General features: G+C 39.2%; 1 protein-coding gene across 3 annotated transcripts in view; it reads right to left on the bottom strand.

The window, feature by feature from the left end:
* Window positions 1-3,265, bottom strand: part of MBP (myelin basic protein) — a 125,904-nt gene extending 122,639 nt beyond the window's left edge. Inside the window, exon 1 of one of the 3 annotated variants that reach the window (XM_068932021.1) lies at window positions 3,127-3,265. The gene's annotated coding sequence lies outside the window, so the exon portion shown is untranslated. Of the gene's footprint in view, window positions 1-2,074; window positions 2,113-2,738; window positions 2,953-3,126 lie in introns of those variants that run through there. The other 2 variants (XM_068932022.1, XM_068932026.1) reach the window with 2 other exon arrangements.
* Window positions 3,266-23,072: the final 19,807 nt, after the last annotated feature.

The raw sequence follows: 23,072 nt of genomic DNA, 5'->3' as shown, positions 1-23,072 counted from the left end.
AAATTTTCACGAACATACAAAACTAAGTGACTAAAAACATGAAACTATTTCTAAGTAATATACTGCAATTTCTACCATTAAGGAAAAAGTTTGTGGTTATCCTAAGTTTATCAATGCAATAATGACCAGTTAAATCATTAACAGTCACTACTTTATTCATAGTAATTATCATTATGGAACTGGGACTTGAAAGCTTGTGTCATATTTTGTAATTGCATTGGTACGGTATAAATTCTTAATTTTTATCTTTAATTTTCTACTTATTATAAACCCAGTGAAATGTAACAAAACATTACATTTCATCCATCCATCCATTTCATCCCATCTCTGCAACAATGAATTTGAATCCATTTAATTACTGTACTATGGAGAGTATTACATTCTCTGCCTTTTTCTTGTTATAACTGTCACATTTTACTTTAGATGGATTATTTCAGAGGCTAATGCACAAATCTTGCTTTGTAAATTAATGTCCATTAATGCAACTTCTCTGCATGGGCATTTACAAACTTGAAATCACCTTCCAACTGTCACATTAGCTACCAATAACGTCTATAAAACTCTCCATCCGCTCTCCATCACCATTTCCCCAGTTAACTTTTCTATTCTCTTACTAAAAGTTTACACAGGTTCAAAAAACTACTGTATAGAGTCATCAAAGAAAAATCATTAAGGCCTGCTAAATACAGAGACAACACTCCTGCCTTGAGGAATCCTTGAGCCACAAGCTTTCGGTCAGAGTGCTGGAGTAGCATCATTAAAAGCTCTCCCCCATATAGACTTCTCTGGGTATCTACTCTTGGCCACTGCCAGTAGAGGCTTTGGTGCATCACAGTATGGCTTTTTTTTACTGTTCTCATAGGTACTCACCAGTATTCAGAAGGCTGAGAGGCAAAAGTAGATGTGAAATACCCGAAGTATGCAATCCATGATGGCCAAAAGCTTCAACAAGTTCACACCAGTCATCATTTACCGCTTTAAGATTATTTAAAGTCTTTGGAAAACTCTTTGCTGTTCAGCTGCCAACAGTACTCAACACCAGATTACCATAAAACAAGACTGCTGCTCTATTATTATTCACCTTTAACATGAGGGAGCACATGATCATCTTTCTAGCCATGGATTTCAAGCCTTTATAAACAATTGTCCCATAATTTACAGGTTAATATCTTTGTATAGGTGAACTAGCAATATTCAAACACGAATACAAAATTATGTTTCTTAATCTCAGAATTTTAGAAATAATTAATGGACACAACAAAAATAAGACAGTATTATATACGTTCTGTCGCTATCCTAATCACTCGAGACTCAGTTCTGGTCCCACTGAAACTGGTGGAAACTCGGGAATGGAAAACTTCAGTTTCTCTACAAGAGAGCCTCTGGCATTTTCAAATCTGGTGTTTTTGTTGTGTCCTTTATTTCCTCAGTTTCTGCATTTTTATAAAAATCACCAATGCTCCAAATGTAGTATCTGATGTACAGAAAGACAAATTTGATGCCCACATGAAATAACCATTATCATGAAAAAGCTACTTAAAGATATTATAAAACACACATTCACGTTCTTCTTGCGATAAGGTGCGCAGTGCCTTTCAAAAAAGTTGGACCTTATGCACGAGAACGGCTGTCGTGGCAGCCCAGTGGCAGCCCCGCATGCACACAGAGCCACCCAGTGCCAAACCCTACCTACCCAAGGAGGGGGAGGGGGGGAAGGAAGGAAGAAAGAAAAGAAGCAGCAGCGCAGACCAGGCCCCCGAGCAGCACGCACCGTAGCTTACGGCAGTTTTATAAAGTGAAACGAGCACCTAGACCCGCCAGAGAGCCAGGTGTCACACAGCGCAAACCGCGCCCGCCACGGGGACGTCGGCCAGGCCAGGGCTCTCACACGAGCGGGGCAGCCCCAAAGGTGCCCCCCAGCCACTCGCCGGGCCCTTCGGCAGTCGCCCAGCGGACCCGCAGCCCTGTCCTGCCACCAAGCACACCGAGCACTTCCCATACAAAAAATAATAATAATAAAAGTTCACGCTAATCCCTGGCAAGAGCCCAGGCAGGGCGGAGGGCGGGCAGCGACCTGCAGGTGAGATGGCGGCAGGCCCGCCCGGGCACAGCACGGCACGGCACGGCACCTGCCCTCTCTCTCTCCCTCCTCCCCCAGGCGCCGTCACGCAGCCTTCGGCAGCGAGGTAAAAAGGGAAGTTGGCCGTTTCTTTTTAAAACTCCGGACACAGCCACGGTTTCAGACCGGAAGCCCCTGCGACCGACTTCGGGCCTCGTCCTTCTGGCGAGGACATGTCAGCCCCCCCCCCCCCCCCCCCGCCCCAGTTATGTAACAGCGGCGGCGCGCCCTCCGCCAGGGCTGCCACCTCCCCCGCCCGCCGGCGGCAGCGGGGAGGCACCTCCGCCGGCGGCCCCTCCGACCCAGCGGGGACGGGGGCAGCCCCGGAGGCGTCGGCAAGCGGCGTTTCCACTGCCCTCGCCTACCTGTCCCGCAGGCGCAGCCGAGGCGAGGAAGGAGCCGCCCGTCTCTCCTCTCCTCTGCCCGCCCCGCGGCCACCTGTGCCCCGCTCCAGGTGTCCGAGCAGTCCCGCCCGCCTCCGCCGAGCCCCCCGCGCCCGCCCCGCTGCAGACACGAGGAAGAGAGGCAAGCCAAAACGCCTGCCCCTTGAGTGAACCCCTCGGTGTGCCTCCTACCCCCCGCGCACACCACCACCACCTCCTTGCCCCCGGACACGCACCTCTCCTCGCCGTCCCTGCGCGGGCGAAGACGCGCGACACCGCGCCGCGAGGCAGAAAAGCGGTCAAAGGCCCGGCCCGGCCCGGCGGGTCCTCCCGGGCCGCGGCCCCCTCCCGGCGGGGGCGAGGTCCTGGGAGCCGGGGCGGGGGGAGGCAGGGAGGGCAGGGGGCTGGTGAGAGACTTCGCCAGCCGGAGCGGGGAAGGGAGAAACCTCTGATCCAAGCGGCGCTCGCAGCGCGTGTAGGTCTCTCCCCCACCCCTCCGCACACACGCACTCACTCTTCCTCCTTCTGCCGGCGAGACGGGAGCTGCTCCCGCTCTGCGCCGGTGCTGCGGGCTGCTTGCCGTTTGCTCCCCCACCTCCCACAGCGCGGCGGCTGTGGCCCTACCTGTTGCTGGAGGTGGCCGCGGGCGCCGCCGTGCCCCCTGCGGCGGCGGCAGCGCCGCCCGGCAACCGCTCCCCGGCGGCCGCCCGCCTGCCCCTCGGCGCCGCCCGAAACCAGGAAGGGGAAACGAGGGCACCGGGGGGCTGCGGGGCCGGGCAGCGGCTCGGCGGGGCAGAGCAGCCGTTGGGGGCGGGGGGGGGGGGAGGGCTGCGGGGCCGGGCAGCCGTTGGGGGCGGGGGGGGGTGCGGGACCGGGCAGCCGTTGGGGGCGGGGGGGGGGGGTGCGGGACCGGGCAATCAACACAAAGGGGTGGGGGGAGGGGAGGAAGGCAGGTGTTCACCGTTTTAAACTCCCAACGCCAGCAACGGCTGTCCGAGTACCTGCAGGCTTGGCTGGCCAGAGCCTGGTAGCAGGTAAGTCCGGGGCCGGCCCCAGGCATCGTGATTTGCGCCTGAATCTCAGGCTATCAGATGTACTCTACAGCGCCGTGACCCGATGTCATGTTAGCACGAGACGGACGAATTTAGGCCGTGTTTGTGGAGAGAAGGCTGAAAAGGTGTAGCCTGGCAGTGGGCTGGTTTGAGTTTTAGAGGGAGGAGGAACCACCTTTCCAATCTCCTCTGAATTTTGGAGGCCCGTTCACGTTTGTGAACGTTTGCGGCAAATAGTGTGCTTCCATTCTGTAAAAAGGCACTGTTTTCGTTACAGATTACTTACTCAAAATTGCAAAAGCAATAAGTCAATTCTATTGAAGAAATAAGTTCACTTTGTTTGTAAGGTTCATCGATGATTGCTGTGTTTATCTGTTGCACCCGTCTAGTGCCTCATGTTTAAACCCCAGCAGACGGAGAGCTATTGTCAGCTACCCACCAGTTCCTCAATATGTAAATCTTTTTTTTGGCTATCTGCCTTTGAAGATGGAGGAGATCTTTGAAAATATTTCGGGACAGATTATAAACTCTGTGTTCTTATGGATACACAGTTATTTGGATAAATATTTCCACTATATGAAATGAACTTCTTTCAAGTAATTCCTTACAGTTGAAAGTGAGAAGTTTGTAATGTGGATCTTTATTATAAATATGAAGATGACAAAATCTGATCAGTCTGCTTTCTCAGAAGGCAGATTAATAAACCGCAGTAAAGACACTAGACCTGTAGTCTTGCATACTTTCATGTTACGTGTAGCTTTGAGCCAAAATACAGTTCTTGCAGGGAATGGGTCATTTATTTTTATATATGTGTATATCTTTACATACAAATGTGTGTGTATATACATATGCACATATATATACGCCTGTCTGTATGCCTGCATGCAATTATGTACGTTTACACTATTGAGGCTTAAAGATGTAAAAATGCCTGAGTCACAGCTGTAGTTGACAGTTGTAGATTGTCATATGATACATGGAAAAATTTTTTCCTGGAAAAATTCTTATACTTGTACAGTTATATCCTTGTGTTACATGCCATAGCTGTATCAAGTCTCTCTTACGATGTTGAACATCTCCCTACTTTTCAGTTTGTAGCTTCCCTTATTCTTCCAACACTTTGTGGGATGTAGGCAGATGTCAGTATGTTCGTTTTACATATATTCATAAAAATTAAACTTATTTAAAAACACTAGAATGATTGAACAGTATTTGTAGCCAGAAATTTAGGTATTCTGATATGTCCCTTATAATTCTACTAGTGATGCCAACTCTTGAAAGTTCTTCGTGATGAAAACAAGCACACATAATTGCACACATAATATGGGTTCAGGTCTACAAAGCTTCTATCATTTCTTCTTCTATTTTCTTCCCATTGCATGGAGAGAAAAAAAAGGAAAAATCCTTCTTTTCTTAATATTCTCCCCACACTGTTTCACCCCAGCCTTTGGGCTACACTAAAGAGCACTAGCGGAACAAATGAAAATGTGAAAACAAGTGACATAAGAAAACTAATCTGAGGCTTTTTAATTGACTACTCATTAAAAATTACTTGAGCCAATGTGTAAAGCATTCCCTTATGCAAATCAGAGAAAGGGAACGAAATGAAAGCGGAATTTGCGCAATAATTCTTATGTACCCTTGTACTAGAATTGGCTATTTATTCTTACTAATGAGAAACAGTTGAGCTAGTTGGTCAATATGTTAGACTTACTAGGAAAACTATGGTTTAGGTACCAAAGCCTCATAATGGGTGATTGTACCAATGTCATATAAACTCAATGATTGAATTAGAATTCACAGGGTGATGTTGAATTAAGATGACAGATGAGCTCTTTACTTCCAAGAACTGAAAATGGCAAACGGCAAAATGTTGTAGTGAGGAACCATCGTTTCATGAAGAAAATGGTGGTTGCCACTGCAAGGTTAACAATATCAAGATGTACGTGCACAGGAAACATAATCTAGGCCCAATTATGATCTCATTTAACCTTTTTAATGAATTTTCACTGGACTCAAGATGGTAACAATTCTCATTCATATCAATGCAGGTACGTCTTGAGATCCAGTATTGATTATAATGAACTATGAGGTTGCCATACTTCATAAAATCTTTTCCTTATGTTTGTATCCTTGAAAATAGCAACACAAGGCTTGAAATAGTTTTATAAGTAGAATCAGGACAAGTTCAGGGTACTTTTGGTCAAGAGGGCTCCAATTTGTAAGAGAATCAGCTCTGTAAGCACTTATTTGAGTACTTTCAGACTTTATGCCTAGGCAAACAGAACACCATTATATGCAGATGCTGAAGTCTATTGCAAAGTTGAAGCTGTGGTTTAATAACTGATGAGTCACGTAGTCAGCTGGCTTGTTGAGGATTTTCTGTATGATCATGATCGCTTAACTGTAGAAGATTCTCTGCCAAATCTGCAGAAAAAATGGTTTAAATATGTCCTTCAGCAAATACCTATGAAAGAGACAGTGATAAGGTCACTGTTTCTGAAGCCTTTGAGTCTTACATACAAAATACATTTTCCTATGTATCTTCCTTTCTATGTATCTCTACGTAAACCTTGAGAATCAAGGAAACGTTCTCCAGACACAAAGTGGCACGTCCTGTTCAGAAATCTTGTAGGAACTCCTAATTTTCTACTACCTGTGGATAGTGAGGCATATGACCTTACTGTAAATAGGTTTTGGAAAGAAAATCTTACTCCTGGTAAATGAATTGTATTTATGATTCCCTACTGGATGAAGACAGCAATGACTGAATGACGATATGATAGATATTGACAGTCCTTGCAAATAACGTGTGATACAATTGGCTGAATGCAAAAAAAAGTAATTGCTTAGCATAATACTGTCACGTAAAGATCTAAGTCATATTACACTGTGGAGTAGAAACAACCTAATAATGATCAAACAATTTTTATTCAAATTTGTTTATCTAAATATTTTATCTTCAAATTATAAAACATGTTTCAAGATCAGATCATTATTTTCATGACACCGCCAATATTCTGTTTGCTAGAAAAGATCAAAAGACTCCACAGCAGGTGGTTTTAGTAGCATGTGTCTGTGAAGACAAATACGACTGAGTCTCAACTGTGATTCTCCATTTTGTAGTTTTTTCATCGTCCTTTAATTGTTGCCTCTGACAACCTAGTTTCTGTAAAACTGATCGTCTGGTGTAATAGTTCAAACAGATCTCAGGTGCTGCTGTGTTCTTGGTAAAAATATATATATTTTTATGATAGAAGCAGTTTTCACTACTCTGTTTCTTCTAACAGAAATATTTCAGCTAAAGTCAATCAAAAGTATTTGATGTGTTTAAGTTCAATTAAACACATCACCGTGTTTCTATTTTTCACTAGCACTTAATCAGTAGAGAAAACATGGCTGATTTGTGTAGATAATTTACAAATGAATGAATAGAAAAGAAGCCTGTGCGTGAATTCCTATTCACTTACAAAAATTAAAGTGTATCTGTATTCAGACTGATTATTTATAGAGGTACACACACACACACATATTTATTTGTGTGTGTGTGTGTGTATATACATATGTATGTGTGTATGTATTTTTTCTTAAGCAGTGGCATAGTGTGATAAAGTAGGTATCTGATGGGATATAGAAGGCTAACTTTAAGAGGGGCAGAAATGGATATATTGACGACTGTTACCTACCTTGAACCTCTGTTCTTCTCATTTTCTCCTTTGTGTTATACACTTATTACACCTTGGGCTTTTAGACTGAATATTCAGATCTGGGACTTCTGTTTGGAATGACTAGCAAAACACTTCCTCTATTTCAATATAAATATTTTTAGAATAGCAGTCCTTACTCAGCTCAGTGTCAGAGGAAGTTCTGCCTGTCTGTGGATACATTTGTAGTATCTGTTTTCTTGGATCCAGCCGCAGTGTGTTGTATGCTTCTAATGCAAGTTTATAGAAACCATTTAGAGAAAACAGCTTTACTCTAGAGATCTGAAACTTCTATCTGCCTATCTCACTGAATTTGGAGAAAAATATTATTTGTGGTGCTGTCCAATTGGAAGGCCTTTTACTTCCCCCCCCCCCCAAAAAAAAAAAAAACGGAAGAATGTTTTCTCTCAATTTTTAAAAGAAGAGTTACAACTCTCAAAGTCAAAGTTTCCAAAGAGGGTAATTGGAAAAAACAGGTTTAGAATACAAAAAGGTATTTAGTGTACTTACCAATAAGAATGATTGCCTGATGCCCACAATGAAATAACTTTATTATTCTTTACATAATTATAAGATTCTGTCGTTTGAATTCTGCAATTTTTTTAAGAGAAATAAAAGATATATTAAAATACATGATGCAACATAGTGACATTATACCCTCTTTTCAGTATGGTGTGATTCTTGAAATGAAAATCTACAATGGCTCAGATGTGTGTTGCATGTGATTTGTGATCACCTAGCTCTTGAATTCACTGCAATTTGAAACTAAAACACAGAATGTAGATGAAATATGATAAATCTTCACAGGATAATTTCATGCGTGCTCACATCAGTTTTCTGTTAAGCAAAACACGTTCTTTTAATCTGAAACATGATAGCCATCATTATGTTCTCTCCTGTTGCTAAAGAGAGAAAAAGCTATAGTCACTGTGTTGGCAGAAATTTGCAAAGCTCTGCTTTATTGCTGTTCAGAGCTGTCCCAATGGGAGGAAGACAACCAGCCTCACAAATAAAACATACTCCAGAATGTCTGAATACAGCTACTGCAGTATCAGCATAGGAAAACAAACCAACATTTCTAATAGCTGGACTGAGGCCATCTCCTCCTCACCCTCTCCTTTCCCAATACAAAACAATCGCACTTTGTAGCTAATCTTCAGCCTCATAGGACAGGAAATTATTCCATTTTCTGGTTTGCTACTGCATACTCTAGAGGGATTTCAAAACAAAAAGCATTTTTTCCATACAAATCTATGCAAAGAGCAAGATTATAGGGCATGCACTAATTTGCATTGCCTTCTCTTTTTCCCCACTGAGAAATACCTTTTTCTTTCATCTATGGCAGTGTTCTAACCTCTCTCTTATCTTTTGTTTCCTTCTGAGCCGATCAAATAGCTAGTGCAATATAAATAAGAGCAAATTGCATTAACTATGCTTACAATGCATGTTAATGAAGTGCAGATAACTTTGCTCTCCTATTGACTTTATGTAGAATTGTCAATGTGTAACATTCCCTCCCCTAAAGTCTACATTTTTAAAGGGTTTAAGTTACGGAATAGAGGGTGAACAACAAAAGGAAATGATTTGCACCTGTAAGGTCTTTTCAAAAGGAGAATACAATACCCTTGCAGGGAGTTGCATCACCACAATGAAATAGTGAAGCAGGACCATAAAAGTGTGGATGTCATGAGCATTTGTAAAGATGAGTATGTGGCAGTGTGACTGTTTGCGCCCAACAATGTCTCTTCCTGATGGTCATATCTGACCAACAGGTATTGACTTATGCTACTGGAGTAAGCAAACAGTCCAGCAGAAAGACTGGCTTTCTGCGGCAGTTCTGTCTTTACTGTGTGCTGTGCTGTACTGCTTAGTATTAGTAGTGTCCATCCCAACTTCAGAGATGGTAGATGAGAGCATGATTCAAACCTCAATCAGTGCTTCAAGTTTATACACCTAACAAAACTGAGTTTAGGAGTAATAGAAGAGTGCTCTTTGGACTGATTATTGAAAAGAATGTGAAACAAATCTATTAAAATAGATAAAATATTGTGTCATCACTGTAAATACAGTTCTGATTCTGTCTTCATGAACAGTGAAAGATTGAATAGCATTTTCTTTACTTCCCTTCTTACTATCCTATAAGTTTTTCCGCACATCAGTCTTCAGGATATCTTCTTTATAGTCGCAATGCAGCAAGACTCAACTCTGAAAATCCACAGCCTCCCAACATTTAAATGATACAGGGCTAACCTGGGCTTGAGCAGATTAATTGTGATCTAGCTTCCCCAGCCAATATTGAAAGTTTTACCTCAGATGGGCGCTGGGTTTGACTATGCCACATTTTCCATTTCAAGGCCAAAACAGCGGTAACGTATGATAGGACAGTTTTATCGAGTATTCATTTTAAATCACATGGTAGATACAAATTCTAAATAATAACAACTCGTGGGTTTTTAGATGTACGTTGTGAAACATGTTTACTTGTTTATGTTTTCAAGGGGAAAGCAACGTTCTCTACAATCCTAGTGTAAGAAGTAGCTCAGACAATCTGTTGGTGGTGGGAGGGAAGGAAATAGCCCAAAGAATTATGTTTTTCACATATAAGTGAAGTTTGGCAAAGCTGTAAGTGGCCAAGGTTGAGTCTTGCAATGGATGGTGTTGACTGCCTAGCAGTTTCCAAGTGTACCTATAATCTCTTGTGTTGCTAATTACACATTCTTAATTTCTCAAAGTTTTGTGTGGTATTTCTCAAAGTTTTTGATACAAAGTTATTGTGACAAGTTTATACGTAGTCTTGAAGCAGGAGTAAATGCATTTGGCTGTTTCCCAAAATGCACTATTTTAAGATGCAGATTAAAATACGGATTTTGAAGAAGGAGATACTCTCATCTTTTCCATAATGCAAAGCATACAACTTCTTTGTATTTAATTCTGTTTTAAATACTAAAGCTGCTTCTTGGAGGAAAAAGTTCCAGGCAACTCAGAGGTAGTTGGCAGCAATCTACCATGCTCCCAATAAGTTTTTCCCATTCCTGGTAAGCTATAGTTATCTTAGATTTCATTAACACAGGGTGGCACTGAACAAAATAATAAACAGAAAATTAGAAATTAGACTAGCTAGGTAGTAGGAAGAAAGGTGCTGACTGGAGAAGGTGTGCCTAAAAGACAAGGTATAAGGAAAATCCGACAAAGATTTTTTTTTTTTTTGAATATGATACAGAGAGAACTCAGGCTTGAGTAGATGACAGAACAGGGAGGAGTTAGTGTCTATTCCCTGGAAGGCGGAATTGCATGGACATAATTTTCACTGAAATGATTTCATAGCTTGCATATTGCTAATTCTGTGGGAGAAGTAATTAATTGTCAATGATTAGATTTATCTCAGATGAACCTTACCTGATTTTTAGCTACTATTATTGATCACTGAAAAATGGAAAAAACAATTTAAGAATTGGTTTACAGTTAGTTAGTTTTAGTGCCTATGAAAAGAATAACGTTATGAACTAGTAGAAGAGTTCTGACTCGGTTAAGCAGAGGCTGAATATGTTTGTTGGTGCAAGGTGTCTTTTTAAGGAAGAAACCTTAAACTTTTCTCTACTGCGAACTGACAGAGCAGGAGGAAAAGGTATGCTTATAAAAGCACACTTTCTTTCATAATTTAATTACATGAAATGTTTTACTTCTACATACAAGTTACCACCATTCTTATGTATCCACTAATTCACTGGCAAAAATACGTAGGCTGAGATTTTTGAAAGTAGGAGCCTAAAATGAGCTCTTAAATCCATATTAAAGTACCTGAATGAATGACCTGATTCACAATAGCTGTGAACATTCAGCAGCAACCAATGATATCACAGGAGCTTATTGACAGCTTAGGGCCTAAAGTAGAGATTTGGGACTCAAATGCATTTCAACAGTGGGCAGATCCTACAGTTGCCTATTTGGATTCTTATCTGTTGAATATGAGCTACACAGAAAACATGGCCATAAAATGGGTAGAAGCCGCTGATTGAGAAAGGGTACCAATAATTTGATAGAACAAGATGAGAATGAAAATCCTGAAGAAATTAATTTCTAAACCGCTCCATGTCATTGCCTTTAGGAAAGGAAAATCAAATGTATGAGAACAAACGGAGAAGAGGCAGAAGTACTGTAGGAAATAGACCATTGAGTTCATTAGATGAGCTTGCAGTGGGGGTGAGCCTGAAATCTTCCAGTGTATAAAAGATTGTTATAAGCAGGACAAGCAAGGGCGGAAAGAACACAGTTTCGGTTATAGTAAGGGAGTTTGGAGTTCAGAGAACACTGACCAAAAACATAGCAAAATCCTAGAATGAACTATTTAGAAGACTGGAGAATACACTTCACTTTAAAGCAGATGTCAAAGAAACACCTACCAGGAGCATAGGAGTTAAGGAATGCAACAACAGCAACACACCACAACAGATGCTACAAATGAGGCAGTTTTATGGACGCAAAATCAAACGGCCCAAATAGCTGACAAAGTTCTTGTATTCTTCATAAGAGGAAATACTGAATATTGGAAAGAAATGTTTTTGTTAAAATTCTGTGCAAGTCCAGGGCAGGGATTACAGGGGTTTTAGTGGTGCTAGCTGAGAAAACTGCTTTGTCAGTCTAAGGATTTAGATTCTGCCTTTTTTTCCCCTGAGAAGAGCAATTTTTGCAGGAGGTTTGTTCTCTTGAAACTGGAAATCAAAAGGCTAAAAAGGGGAAGTGAAAGACTGTGTGCAGTTATGCCATTTCTGCTCCAGTCCTGCGTGTAGATAAAGTAAGAATGATTACTGTGTATGGAAATAAAACTTCAAACATTAGGATATTAGATCCAGGCAGGAATTGCCACTGAGCAAAGGGGTGATGGTAATGTTGGAGGGGCAAAACTAGCTACTTAAATATTGCATAAATGACTGACTATTTAGTCTCTTTGGTTAGTGCGATGAAACATCTAGTGTTCAAAGTTTTAAAAGAATGCTCTTTTTTAAAAAGAAGAAAATGCTAAGTATACTCCATTGTTGTACAGCTTACACAGCTGTGGAAAGACTGAAATCTAACGCATCGTGTTAGATGATGTAAACTGGAAACTTGACGTTTCAGGGGAAAAATGTGCTTAAAATGGAAAACAGAGAAAAATACTAGTTATTTATCTGCACGAAGCTGAATTTCCAAGAAGAAACAAAGCAAATGGAAATTGAACAGATGAAGATGTTTTGGGGAACGCTTGTTCGTTTGTTTTATCTACTGTTAGCACCTCCATCAGGGAACAGCCAATACAGAATGATGGTGAAAACATATCTTAGGACTTAAAGGGCGTGAACTTGGTTTGATCAGTGTGGCAAACAACTACTGTGTAGGAACACGACTCTTCTCTGTAAACACACAAGGGGGGAAGCAGCAGGGAGAAAGCAGAGCTGTCTAAAGAAGGAGACAATGCTTTTATAAGAGCAAGTGCATCTGAACTAATGAATCGTTCAGAATGGAAACTATAAAGCTTCTAGTCATCTGAGGATCAGCTTCAGAAACAGCCTTCCTGTAGAAATAGGCAGGAGGAGACAGTTTAACTAGACTATGTTGGCAGAACTCGGTAAGTTTATGAAGAGGATTATATCATGTGCTTGCATCAGATATCATATTTTTGTCACCTGAAGCAGTGTTTGTGCTTCTGTTAGAGAAGCCTGACCCATCCTAATGCTTTTGGAAAAGAGGCCAAAAAGCCACTAATTATTTTTTGTTATAAGCTATAATTCAAAATTAGATATCACGTGCAATTAAATTAAAATTTAAACTAAACCTTGAATGTTCTCTTATAACCTTTATTCTTCCCAAATTTGTTCATTTACTTGCATGTATGGGAATACGAGTGCGTACATGTATATAGACACAGACACACACACACACACACACACACACTTTCAAAATTGGCAGCTGTGTCAAACATAGATTTCTGAAGCACTCTGGAGCCTCGCTGACCTTGAAATCAGAGTGGTTGATACTGGACAATGTTGTCTTCCCCATTCCCATATTCCTGATTTGTTTCCTTATCTTTTCATCAAATTAGAAGATGGCATTATACTGAAATAATAGTGGTTTGGGAGAGGGGTCAAGATGGTGATGTTGATTGAAAAGGAAAGAAATAAGGCGAGGCTACATTTCAGTCAGAAGAAATGGATGAGAATTGAGATTTTTGCATTATGTGAAGGAAATTATGTTTAGTACACTGATTTATTTTAAAAATATTTAAGTAGTGTATATCCTCCCTCTCCCAAAATATCATTAACTGAAAAACTTAAGTGTAATCACAGATCTGAGCTTGGACATGGTGAGGCCACATAAAAAATAAAATTAACAAGGTGAATGACAGTGGTGATCTAATAAAACCAGTATTTTTGTTGTATCTTTAAGAACGTACAGAAACACTTGAAATTCATTGTTTTATACTATAAACATATTTAATATTTTCATATTACTGACACTGACCTTTTAGTCACAGTTAAGATTGACCTAGGGCATTGCATGTGTCCTTTGGGATGCATGAAATTACAAGAATAAGTAGTTTCTAAAAGCCAATAGACTAAGTTCCGAGCTAAAAATAGTGATAAAATTACTGAGTAAATGATTTTCTGTTGTGGGTCCCTGAACCAGAGAACTTTTCCATGTTGATATATTTATGCAAATCTCATTCTTTTTTATTTAAAAATATAGTTTGAAATAAGGAAGTGTTAAATCATCTGAAATTTAACTACCTGTCTTACTGGATAGTGTTCTGTGCTTCAGGTAAAGTTCTAAGAAATGCCTAAGTAATTAAGGACTCAAATTTCATATCAAGAGTGATAGAAGAAGCAGGAAATCATGCTTTATATGAAAGTCAGTGAGTTTAGAATTGAAAGGAATATATTCATGAGTTGCTGCACATTCTAGTAATTTCATAAAAATAGTCAAATCTTAAAGCTTCAAGTCAGAGCATTCAGCTCTGTGAGCATGTTCAGAAAAGTCTTTAAAATAATAAAACCTGTGAAGGTCAACATTTATAGTTGTAGGTTGTAATTATGTAGCAATAGATGTAAATTATTGGAAAAATGAATTGTAGCTGTACAGCTATAAATGGCTAAAACCCTGAAAGGAAAGTGAGAAATTTTTTGTAGATTGGTCTTATCTGTCATTCAGCCTTAGCCCATGGAAGTCTTTTTCTGAAAAGAGCTCTGAGTCATCCTTGTTATCCTAACACTAAATATGTTGTTTTCCAGTTTCTTTGTTTAGTGTTTCTTTCGCATGTCATAAACCATTGCTTATCTTTCATTAAATTTCAATTTTAGTAAAAATATGATTGAAGGCTAATGGCTCTGTTTCTCTTTCAGTTTTGCATTAAGCTCATTGAAAGCCTGAAAAAAATCCCCAAAGTCCTTAAAAGTTAACAAAATAAAGTTTTTTTTCTAGATAAACAACATTCAGAATTAGTAAATGCAATAAGAAGAAAGTTAAATAATTTAACAATAACCATTTTAAGACGATAAGCAGGAAAAAGATTTTGTTCTCCACAGTTGGAAATCAACATGATTTACTGTTCAATTACAATTCTAAACTATTCTTAACTTTGTTCAAAGATAAGTTTTGTGAAAGTATTATTGTAAATTAGCATGTACTGGAGACACTGGCCTATGCAGAGTAGCAGGAGATAGTTATGATTTTTTACTAGTAGTGTAGCTGGTGCATAATTTTTACATCAAATGTCAGCATCTCACAGCGTGAGAAAATGTTGCATTCAGAAAGGACATATTATAGAATGAAGAATATTAAAGTGATCTATTGTAGAAAGCCTATTAAGGGAAAATATGATTTTGCTAACAGGCATGTCCCATTAAATCCAAATTAAATACCACAAGATCCTTAAATTGAATATCACTTCCCATTAAACCTTTCTGTTTTAGAGGTAACATACACTTTACCCTTATTATCAAAATCTCATGCAGTTAAAATTATTTGAGAGTTGAAATCAGCCAAAATCAGGGTAGGTATTTAATATGGAGAGGGAAGGTTTTAAATCAGGTAGTTGCTTTTTGAGTATATAACATACTAAGACTGACACTAAATCCTTAGAGGGTAAGGCAGAGTTGACAGTGTGAAATTATCTGTGGCCTTAATTCATCTCTAAACACCTGCAGAACTATCTCATTATTGTACTTCAAGTTACTTTAATACCTTCAATTGCAATAGTGCATATATTAACCTCCCCACCCCCATTGCCTCAAACAGCCCAACCCACAGCAGGGACTGTGATTAAGGTCTTGGTGTACCGAGACAACTGCCAGTCAAGCTGACCAATAGCATTTGTCTCCTTGTACTCCTTCCCATCTGCCTCTGTCCATCTGCTGTCACATCTCATATTTAAAGTCTTTGGAGCACTAACCATATTTTGCTTTAATATTAGAAAAGCATTTAGTGCGACAAGGCCTTGGGTCCATCATGACATTCATAAATAATATTACAGTTAGTACACACTTGTATTATAGCATTTTCTTTTTCCTTTGACTATGTCACTTTCTTATGATGTGGGATTGTTGTTCATCAAGATCTTTGAACAATTCCGTACTACCTACATTTTTAATGAAAATGCCTACCTCCTGCTAGTCTGGCACAAGTAAAAGCTCCAATGCAATCTGATTTGCAGCCAGATGGGAAAAGAGGTCTGCTTTGACCATGAACAAACATATTTAGTTCATAGCTAGTAGCTGGATTTTTTCCCGTCAAATGGGATAGTTCTACTTAAATCACTGTTTGCAAGTCTTGTGCATGTCACTGGAAACTGTCAATAAATATATCTTTCTAGAATGAATTTCTACAGTTGTTCTGTTGAAACTAAAGCTCAGAAATTGAAGGATCCCTGTCAGGATCAGACCTCTCTTGCTGATCCTGAAGGCTGAACAAGCTGACCAGTATCTCTCCAGTCTCACTGGAAATCTTATACTTTGCTCTGCCTGCGCTGAGTGCCATGTGTGGCACTAAAGGCATTCCACTTTTTCAGTGGAAAGCATCTTATTTTGGGGGGAGAGAAGGGTTTTCGATAGGTGCTCCTGTTGCAAAGAACAGCTTGTTGAATGTCATCTTGGGCTCAGATTCACTGAAGCTGCCTATTCAAAGCTGTCTGTGACTGTGATCCTAGACTCTAAATCTGGACCTGTGTAATCTGTTCCATTCTCATAAATTAATGAGCAGATCTCCATTGATTTTAATGGAAATTTAATCAGACCTTAAGCTTTTCGTGGAGAGGAATTGAATTTTCTATGATGTGTACCATCCAGCTTGCCATCAGAGGTTTAATTCAGAGTGGTAACAGTAGTTGCAAAAGAACTGGAAACCATTTCATTAAATAGAGAAAAGCGTACTTTAATGATAACTTCTGTCATAAGGCTGTTGTTTAAGTGAAATATTAGGTCAAAATAAAACATACCAGGAATCAACTAATACTTACACATAGCTGAACACATCTTGCATGCAGCAGTGTCTGTTAATAAAGTGTTCTGTTTCTCCAGTAATGGAACAAATACTTAACAATGTCACATTCTTCCTTATTTCTTCTGAAAAGTGCAAAATTTGAAAGAAAATTATTTTTATGTTGTCAATTTCTTTCTCTTTCTCCTTATGTATGTGTGTGTGTGTGTGTGAGAGAGAGAGAGAGAGGGAGAGTTTTGGTGTCTGTGTGTCAAATATTAGATCACAAAGTAAATAAATATTTCTACTTTATCCAGTAGTATTGAGAATGAGCGTGACAGTTAGTGAGACAGTGCATCATTATTAGATGCCTGTACTTGTCAAAATCTCCCTTTAGGACTAGATTTTGAAGCTTCTTAACATACGAGAGAGTACTTTTTCTACAAACACTCCTATTAGGAACAATGATATTAGTTGAAAAATTACTTACTCTATGGGATGTCAGGATTGCACTTGCAATGTCAGCGCTTGCTTCTTGTACCGTGATCGATTTTTATCAAGAGCCTTTCGTCTGCATACACTTACTGCGTAAGAAAGGTACTAACCTAACAGAACTAGAAACTAAGTTGTCTGTCCACACGATTAGAAAACTGTCTAATATAGATGCACTGCCACCTGCCTTTTTCCACAGAAACTGTCTCAATCATTCCATTTCAAGGCTTCTTTAAGTTAAATACTCAGCTTGTATGGCCCGATTCAGTATTTAGCTTCTGCTGAGACTGCAAATTAGTTTTCCAGTTATCCTACCAGGCTCAGATTGAACTGCTCCAAAGAGAGATAAAAACAATGCAGTTTATACTTTTCTGGGGCAAAAGATAGGAGAAGATTTTCTTTTCATTTGAAATATTCTGATTTTTTTTTAATTTAAGAAAAAAAATAATATTCTTTTTACTTTTGAAAAATTAGTCTCATTGAGGGAAAAAAAACAGTTATTTTTCTTCAATTTTTCCCCTACCATTAAAAAAAGAGAAAAATGCTGTCATTGGTAAATAAATGCAGATGATCTGGGGAACAAAGTAGAAAGAAGGAAAGCTTTAATTTAGACAAGAATTATTTTGAGGGCAATTGTATTGCCCAGCTGTGACAAGAGAAAATTGAAATCTGCATTCAGCCACTTATGCTGACAGTAGCTTAATTCTTATAAGAATTATGTCTCAGGCAGAGGATTTATGTTGCCCCCAAACAATGAAGATTGTGAAGAAGACAGTATCTTCTAGGACTCCCTAGCTTTTTCGGGGCTGAAGCAGCTAGAAGCATTTTGACTTTAGGAGGATAAAGAGAAGGCACAAATCATGGATCCAATCCAGCAAAGAAGATCTAAGAGAAGGTTTATGTCCACCTTTACTTGCAAAAGACGTTTAGAAACATACTAACAGCAGTTTCAGTGGGATTCAGTCATCTGTTCTAAGCTGAATATCAGTTAAGTCTTTTGAGAATCAAGGTCAACAAGCTTTTACTCAATCAGTAACAGCACTGTGACTGTTTCCTCTGGTCCATCAAAAAGACAGCTTGAATTTTGAAATGTAGCTGACAACAATCCCTTTGAAGTCAAGTCAGAATTACTTAGTAAATTTAAACAAATATTTGAAAAAAAGTAGGGAAACTACTTGACATGTTTAACCTCGCTTTCTGTTCATCAAAGTCCCTGGTACCAATTATTCATTCAGTTCTGTCTTGCAAACACCATTTTCCTATGTCAAGTTAATTTTCAACAATATTAGTATCACTTCAGAGAAAATCTGCCATTTCCACATCTGAAATAGATGACTGAATTACCTCCACTGTAGTTTTGATGGCACTTGGTCTGTCCAGTCTTTTAAAAACAACTTTTTGCAAAGATCTGGACTTTCCAACATTTCTATTTAACTTCATCAGAAGTCACTGAATTACTATCAGTTTTAAAAACCTAATTTAATCTCACATTTCTCCTAATATAGTCATGTTCTTAAGTTTTAAAAAATTACATTTATTGCTCTGTTATCCTAAGATCATTAGTATATACAATTGTGTGCTGTGGAGTAGGAGGTTGGAGATTAGTCACCAAAATTGATTGTCGTTCCAGGCAGGCCTCAATGAAGAGCCAATAATGAGATGCAGGCAAGCGCCTAAGTATAAGTGTCTCAGTTATGGTTTTAATGTACAAACTGGTATAGAATATAAAGCACAGTGACAGCTGCCTTCCACACTGAAACATAGCAAGCAGTCCTTAAAGAAAGGAGGAAAGAATTTTACTCCCCGAAGGAAAGTAATGTCTACAAGCTAGTGATATACAGGCAACAAACCCTTAGCTAACAAAGCAACATATACAGATTGAAGGAAGGGAAACAATTCTGATTTTCTTTAAGAAGAATGGCCTGATTATCTCTTGCATAAGAACAGATTAACATGAGTTTTGGAGCAAAAGATCAGGTTGGCCTGAATGTCCCTGCAAGATTCAAGGGGAGGAGAGCTAATGCTCCTCCAAAGGGTGGTAGGAAAGGGAGCAAGCTGAGATATTAGCATACCTGAAGGTGCACCGTGAAGATGTTTCCCTGATGGAAGCTAAAAGAAACTGTAACTGGCAAGATCTCAGGTGGAGGGGTACTGAGCAGAAACAGTGGGAAACATAAGGCATACCTGAAGATCCAAACCCCAAATGCCAGCTTTTCAGAATGGGCATCATGTTATGTGAATAAGGGAGAGAGACTCTTCTTACGTAGCTTTATTGTAAGTAGACCAAGGAAGGTTTTCTTTCACTTCTGCATGTATATCTTTTTATTAGGACTCGTAACTGTGCTGGTTTTGGATGTTGTGAATAAATGCTTGTGCTTGCATTCTACTATAACTGTTTTAATATAACTGTAGAAGAACAAGACGTTCATCACCTAAAAAATCCATAGACTAGGTATCTCAGCAAAACCTTATCCCCTCAGTACATCCTCCTATACTCAATTGGTAACATTTTACACTCATACTCATACTCCTCCTGTACTCAATGGGCTGCATTTCAGCTGCACAAGTGAGATGGAGATCTAGCACCACAGACATTGGGAGAGTCATGGTTAAATCTGAAGCTTGCAGGGAAAATACCACAGCATCGTTATTGGTTTCTACTGCATCAAAGGCTGAAAAAGTATTTAAAAAAATAGAACCAAGCCACATACTCCATGAGCTGCTTCATAACTTTGAAGTGAAAACTATATAGAAGAAGTGTAAACATTTCATGAACCGGTTAGCTGCAACGTTTTCTTCCAAAGCAGCAAGTCCTTTCCAAAAGGTTGGCAATACATTGCTCTTACTTTCCCCAGGGATTTTATGCTTTGTGAACAGAGCAATGGCAGGAATTCCAAAGACAGTATGATTTTGTGAAGGGAGGAGAGAAGATTATATTTATTTGAAAACTAAAATGATACAAATACTTAATATTTTTCTGTATCATACGAGTCCAAACTCTGGAAGTGCACTTCCATCTTCTTACTCTGCCTTTGCCTCTGTACTTTTCTGAAATATTGCTTTAGTGTAGGTATCTGACTCTTAGAAACAAGAGGAATGGACCTTTTATTTAACACTTCTATGTTCTGCAAACATTTATCAAAACAGATTAATCACTATTTAATTAATGTTTGTCTCCATATATGTATATTTACTGTATTTTTGATCATTGATATTACAGCATTGCTTGCAAGACCCTGCCAATATTATATTTGCCTGTCATAACAGCAGAGCCAAAAAACAAGTAATGGCCAATTGGCTGAAGAACTACTAGCCTAGGAAAGCAAGACAGATTAGGAGACAAATGGATGCAAAGACAGGAGAAATGACTTGCTTAAGCCCACAAAGCTTATCTGTGATAGAGCCAGAAGAAAATCCAGATCTTACTGAAACAGAACTGTCACATCTAACAGTCTGTCAAGCTTTGAAAAAGTTAATCTCCTCCAAATTTCACAAATTAAAGTCTTAAGTAAAAACTTTGTTTGGAGAAAAAATTAAAACCACGGAACAACCCATGCTCACTTGTTTTATTTGTCTTAGTAAATTGCTTCTCCGTTTCTCACTAGTTCCCTTGAGCCTAGCGAGATCTGTCCCCAGAGCTTGAAAAACTGCAACATTCTGTACAAAAAATGAACATACAAACAGAATTATGTGTGAATCAGAAGATGACTCCCTAAGCAAATTGTCTCTGTGGGACATGGTCAGTGTTGTAGAGAAAGCATCACGCATTATGTAGCTCTTAAGTGCTGGTTAATTTCTCAGGCTGGGAGGAAGGCACTGCGGCACACTCTGGCTAAAAGGTAATGAGAAACTGAGGACAGTCTGTGTAGGTAGGGAATATGAGTCACTCTTCATAAATAGAGAAAAAATTGAACAAGACCCAATTGCTAGATTTCCCATATATTGTCTGAAGCTAGATAGTATGAAGCCAGCTGCCAGTTCTGAGGCAGAATTCCCTACGCAGCGTTTAGAGTACAGTGCGTATGGTTGAAGTGCTTTCTGGGAGCAAAGCAGATAAGGAAATCAAGCAAGGTTTCAAAAAAATTTACCTGCTTAATTTTGAGTCCTAGGTAATGGAGAAGGAGCAGAAATGCATTTCAGCAAAACCGTAGACAAAAGTTATCATTCTCTTCTTAGTGCATGGCTTGTACATATATGAAGGCGAAGGAGCACCAGGCACAGAGCTGCCATCTGTAATATAATAGATCAGTTCATTCTCTACACTTTATGAACTGGAAAATATAATATATATTACATTCCCGCATGCTGAGTATATGAAGAATTCTGATCTTGTTGACAACAGTTATTGAAAAGAAGTTTATAGAATTTCCATCTTAAATTTCCAATCCTGTTATTAGAAAAATGGGGGAGAAGGTAAAGAAATGACAGATGAGATCTCATACACGCTTTCTTTTTTTAAAAGAAAAGATTTACTTTTACACCTCATAAGTTGTATGCTCTCTGCTGTCTGACACACAATGCTTGGTTTTAGTCTTCAAAGTAGTTCAACATGAAGAAAATGTATAGTAGGCAAATAATAATTAGGAGGATATGCATAATCCTAATCTATTTTTTCTTCCTACAGTCAATGCACTGTTATTACTACATCCAGTGGCATACATCCGCGACAGCTTACTAAAGCTCTAGCCTAACCTTCTGGACAAGATTTGGGAACAAATTGGCACTCTGATACCTTCAGTTTTGGAAGCTTTTCCACTGTGTTATTTTGAAGCATGTTATGATTACATCTCATGATCTGCTCCGGTAATATGGGAATTCCTCTTAGATATGTGATAAAAATATTTGGTCTCTTCTGCTAGCAGGAGACTAGCTAACATCAAAATATCAGAAATCCAGAAAGTCACCTTATTAATCAAACCAAAATCAATATAAAGCATGCATTTTACAAAGCATGGAAGATGCAGGGATGAGGAATGCTTACTCTGTCCCATCGTTTACAATTTTATTCTGTTGTTTCTCACGTATGCAGCTGGTATACAAGCAAGCATTGACAATCTTCAAAAAGACTATGCTGTGCCAACAAAAATACAGCGTAACGGCCAAATGTCTTATTCCTCTGGAAACTCACTCATGGTTTAATATATTCCTTTCACCCCAAGAGGTTCTTCTGCAACATCAGAAGATATAATATTATTTCATCACATTCCGGAGGTCCCACCTTTCTGTCAGTGCTCTGCAGCTTCTACTTGGAAGTGTGTATGCCCATGTCTTCACTAGGGGTTATATGTAGCTGAACATCTCTAGTTTTTTTTTGCCTTGTTTATACACACAGTGCTTTCCCCTTGGTGGGAAAGAAAGTGAAACAATCTCTTTCTTCCTACGCTAATATCGGACCCTGAGGGTACCCTCAGCCCTGCCTATCCCTGCAAAGAAAGGACCCTAACTAGTATGCTGTAGCACAAAATGTTCTGCCCCTTCTGCCCCAAAAAACAAAAGCAAAATCCCTTCCAAATGCATCTCATTATGAATGTCGTCCAGGCCTATCAGCTATCCTTTCCTTGGCATAGAAAATATTACTCAGAAGAGGATATTTAGTTCTTCCTCTCATTTTTTAGTTTTTAGTTAGCCAAGCATGCTCCTGGCTCTCGTTAATTATATACTTCCCAAAATACTTACTGGTAGTTGTAGTTGCTCAGAGATGGCCAATATGAAAACGAAGTATTAATAACTGCGTCATAAGCAGCTCTTGCCAAAATCCACTTAAATTAATGGATTTAAGAAATGATTTCGTTTCTAATGAAAATCATTAAGTATGAGATTAAATTTTAGCATCATCTGCATGAGATGTATCATTTATGAAAAAGTTTCACAGTTCAAA

The sequence above is a fragment of the Struthio camelus genome, chromosome 2 (genome assembly GCF_040807025.1).
Source record: "Struthio camelus isolate bStrCam1 chromosome 2, bStrCam1.hap1, whole genome shotgun sequence".
NCBI classification, from domain to species: Eukaryota; Metazoa; Chordata; class Aves; order Struthioniformes; family Struthionidae; genus Struthio; species Struthio camelus.
Note: the sequence above shows the minus strand (reverse complement) of the source record. Positions and strands in the feature narration are given on the sequence as shown.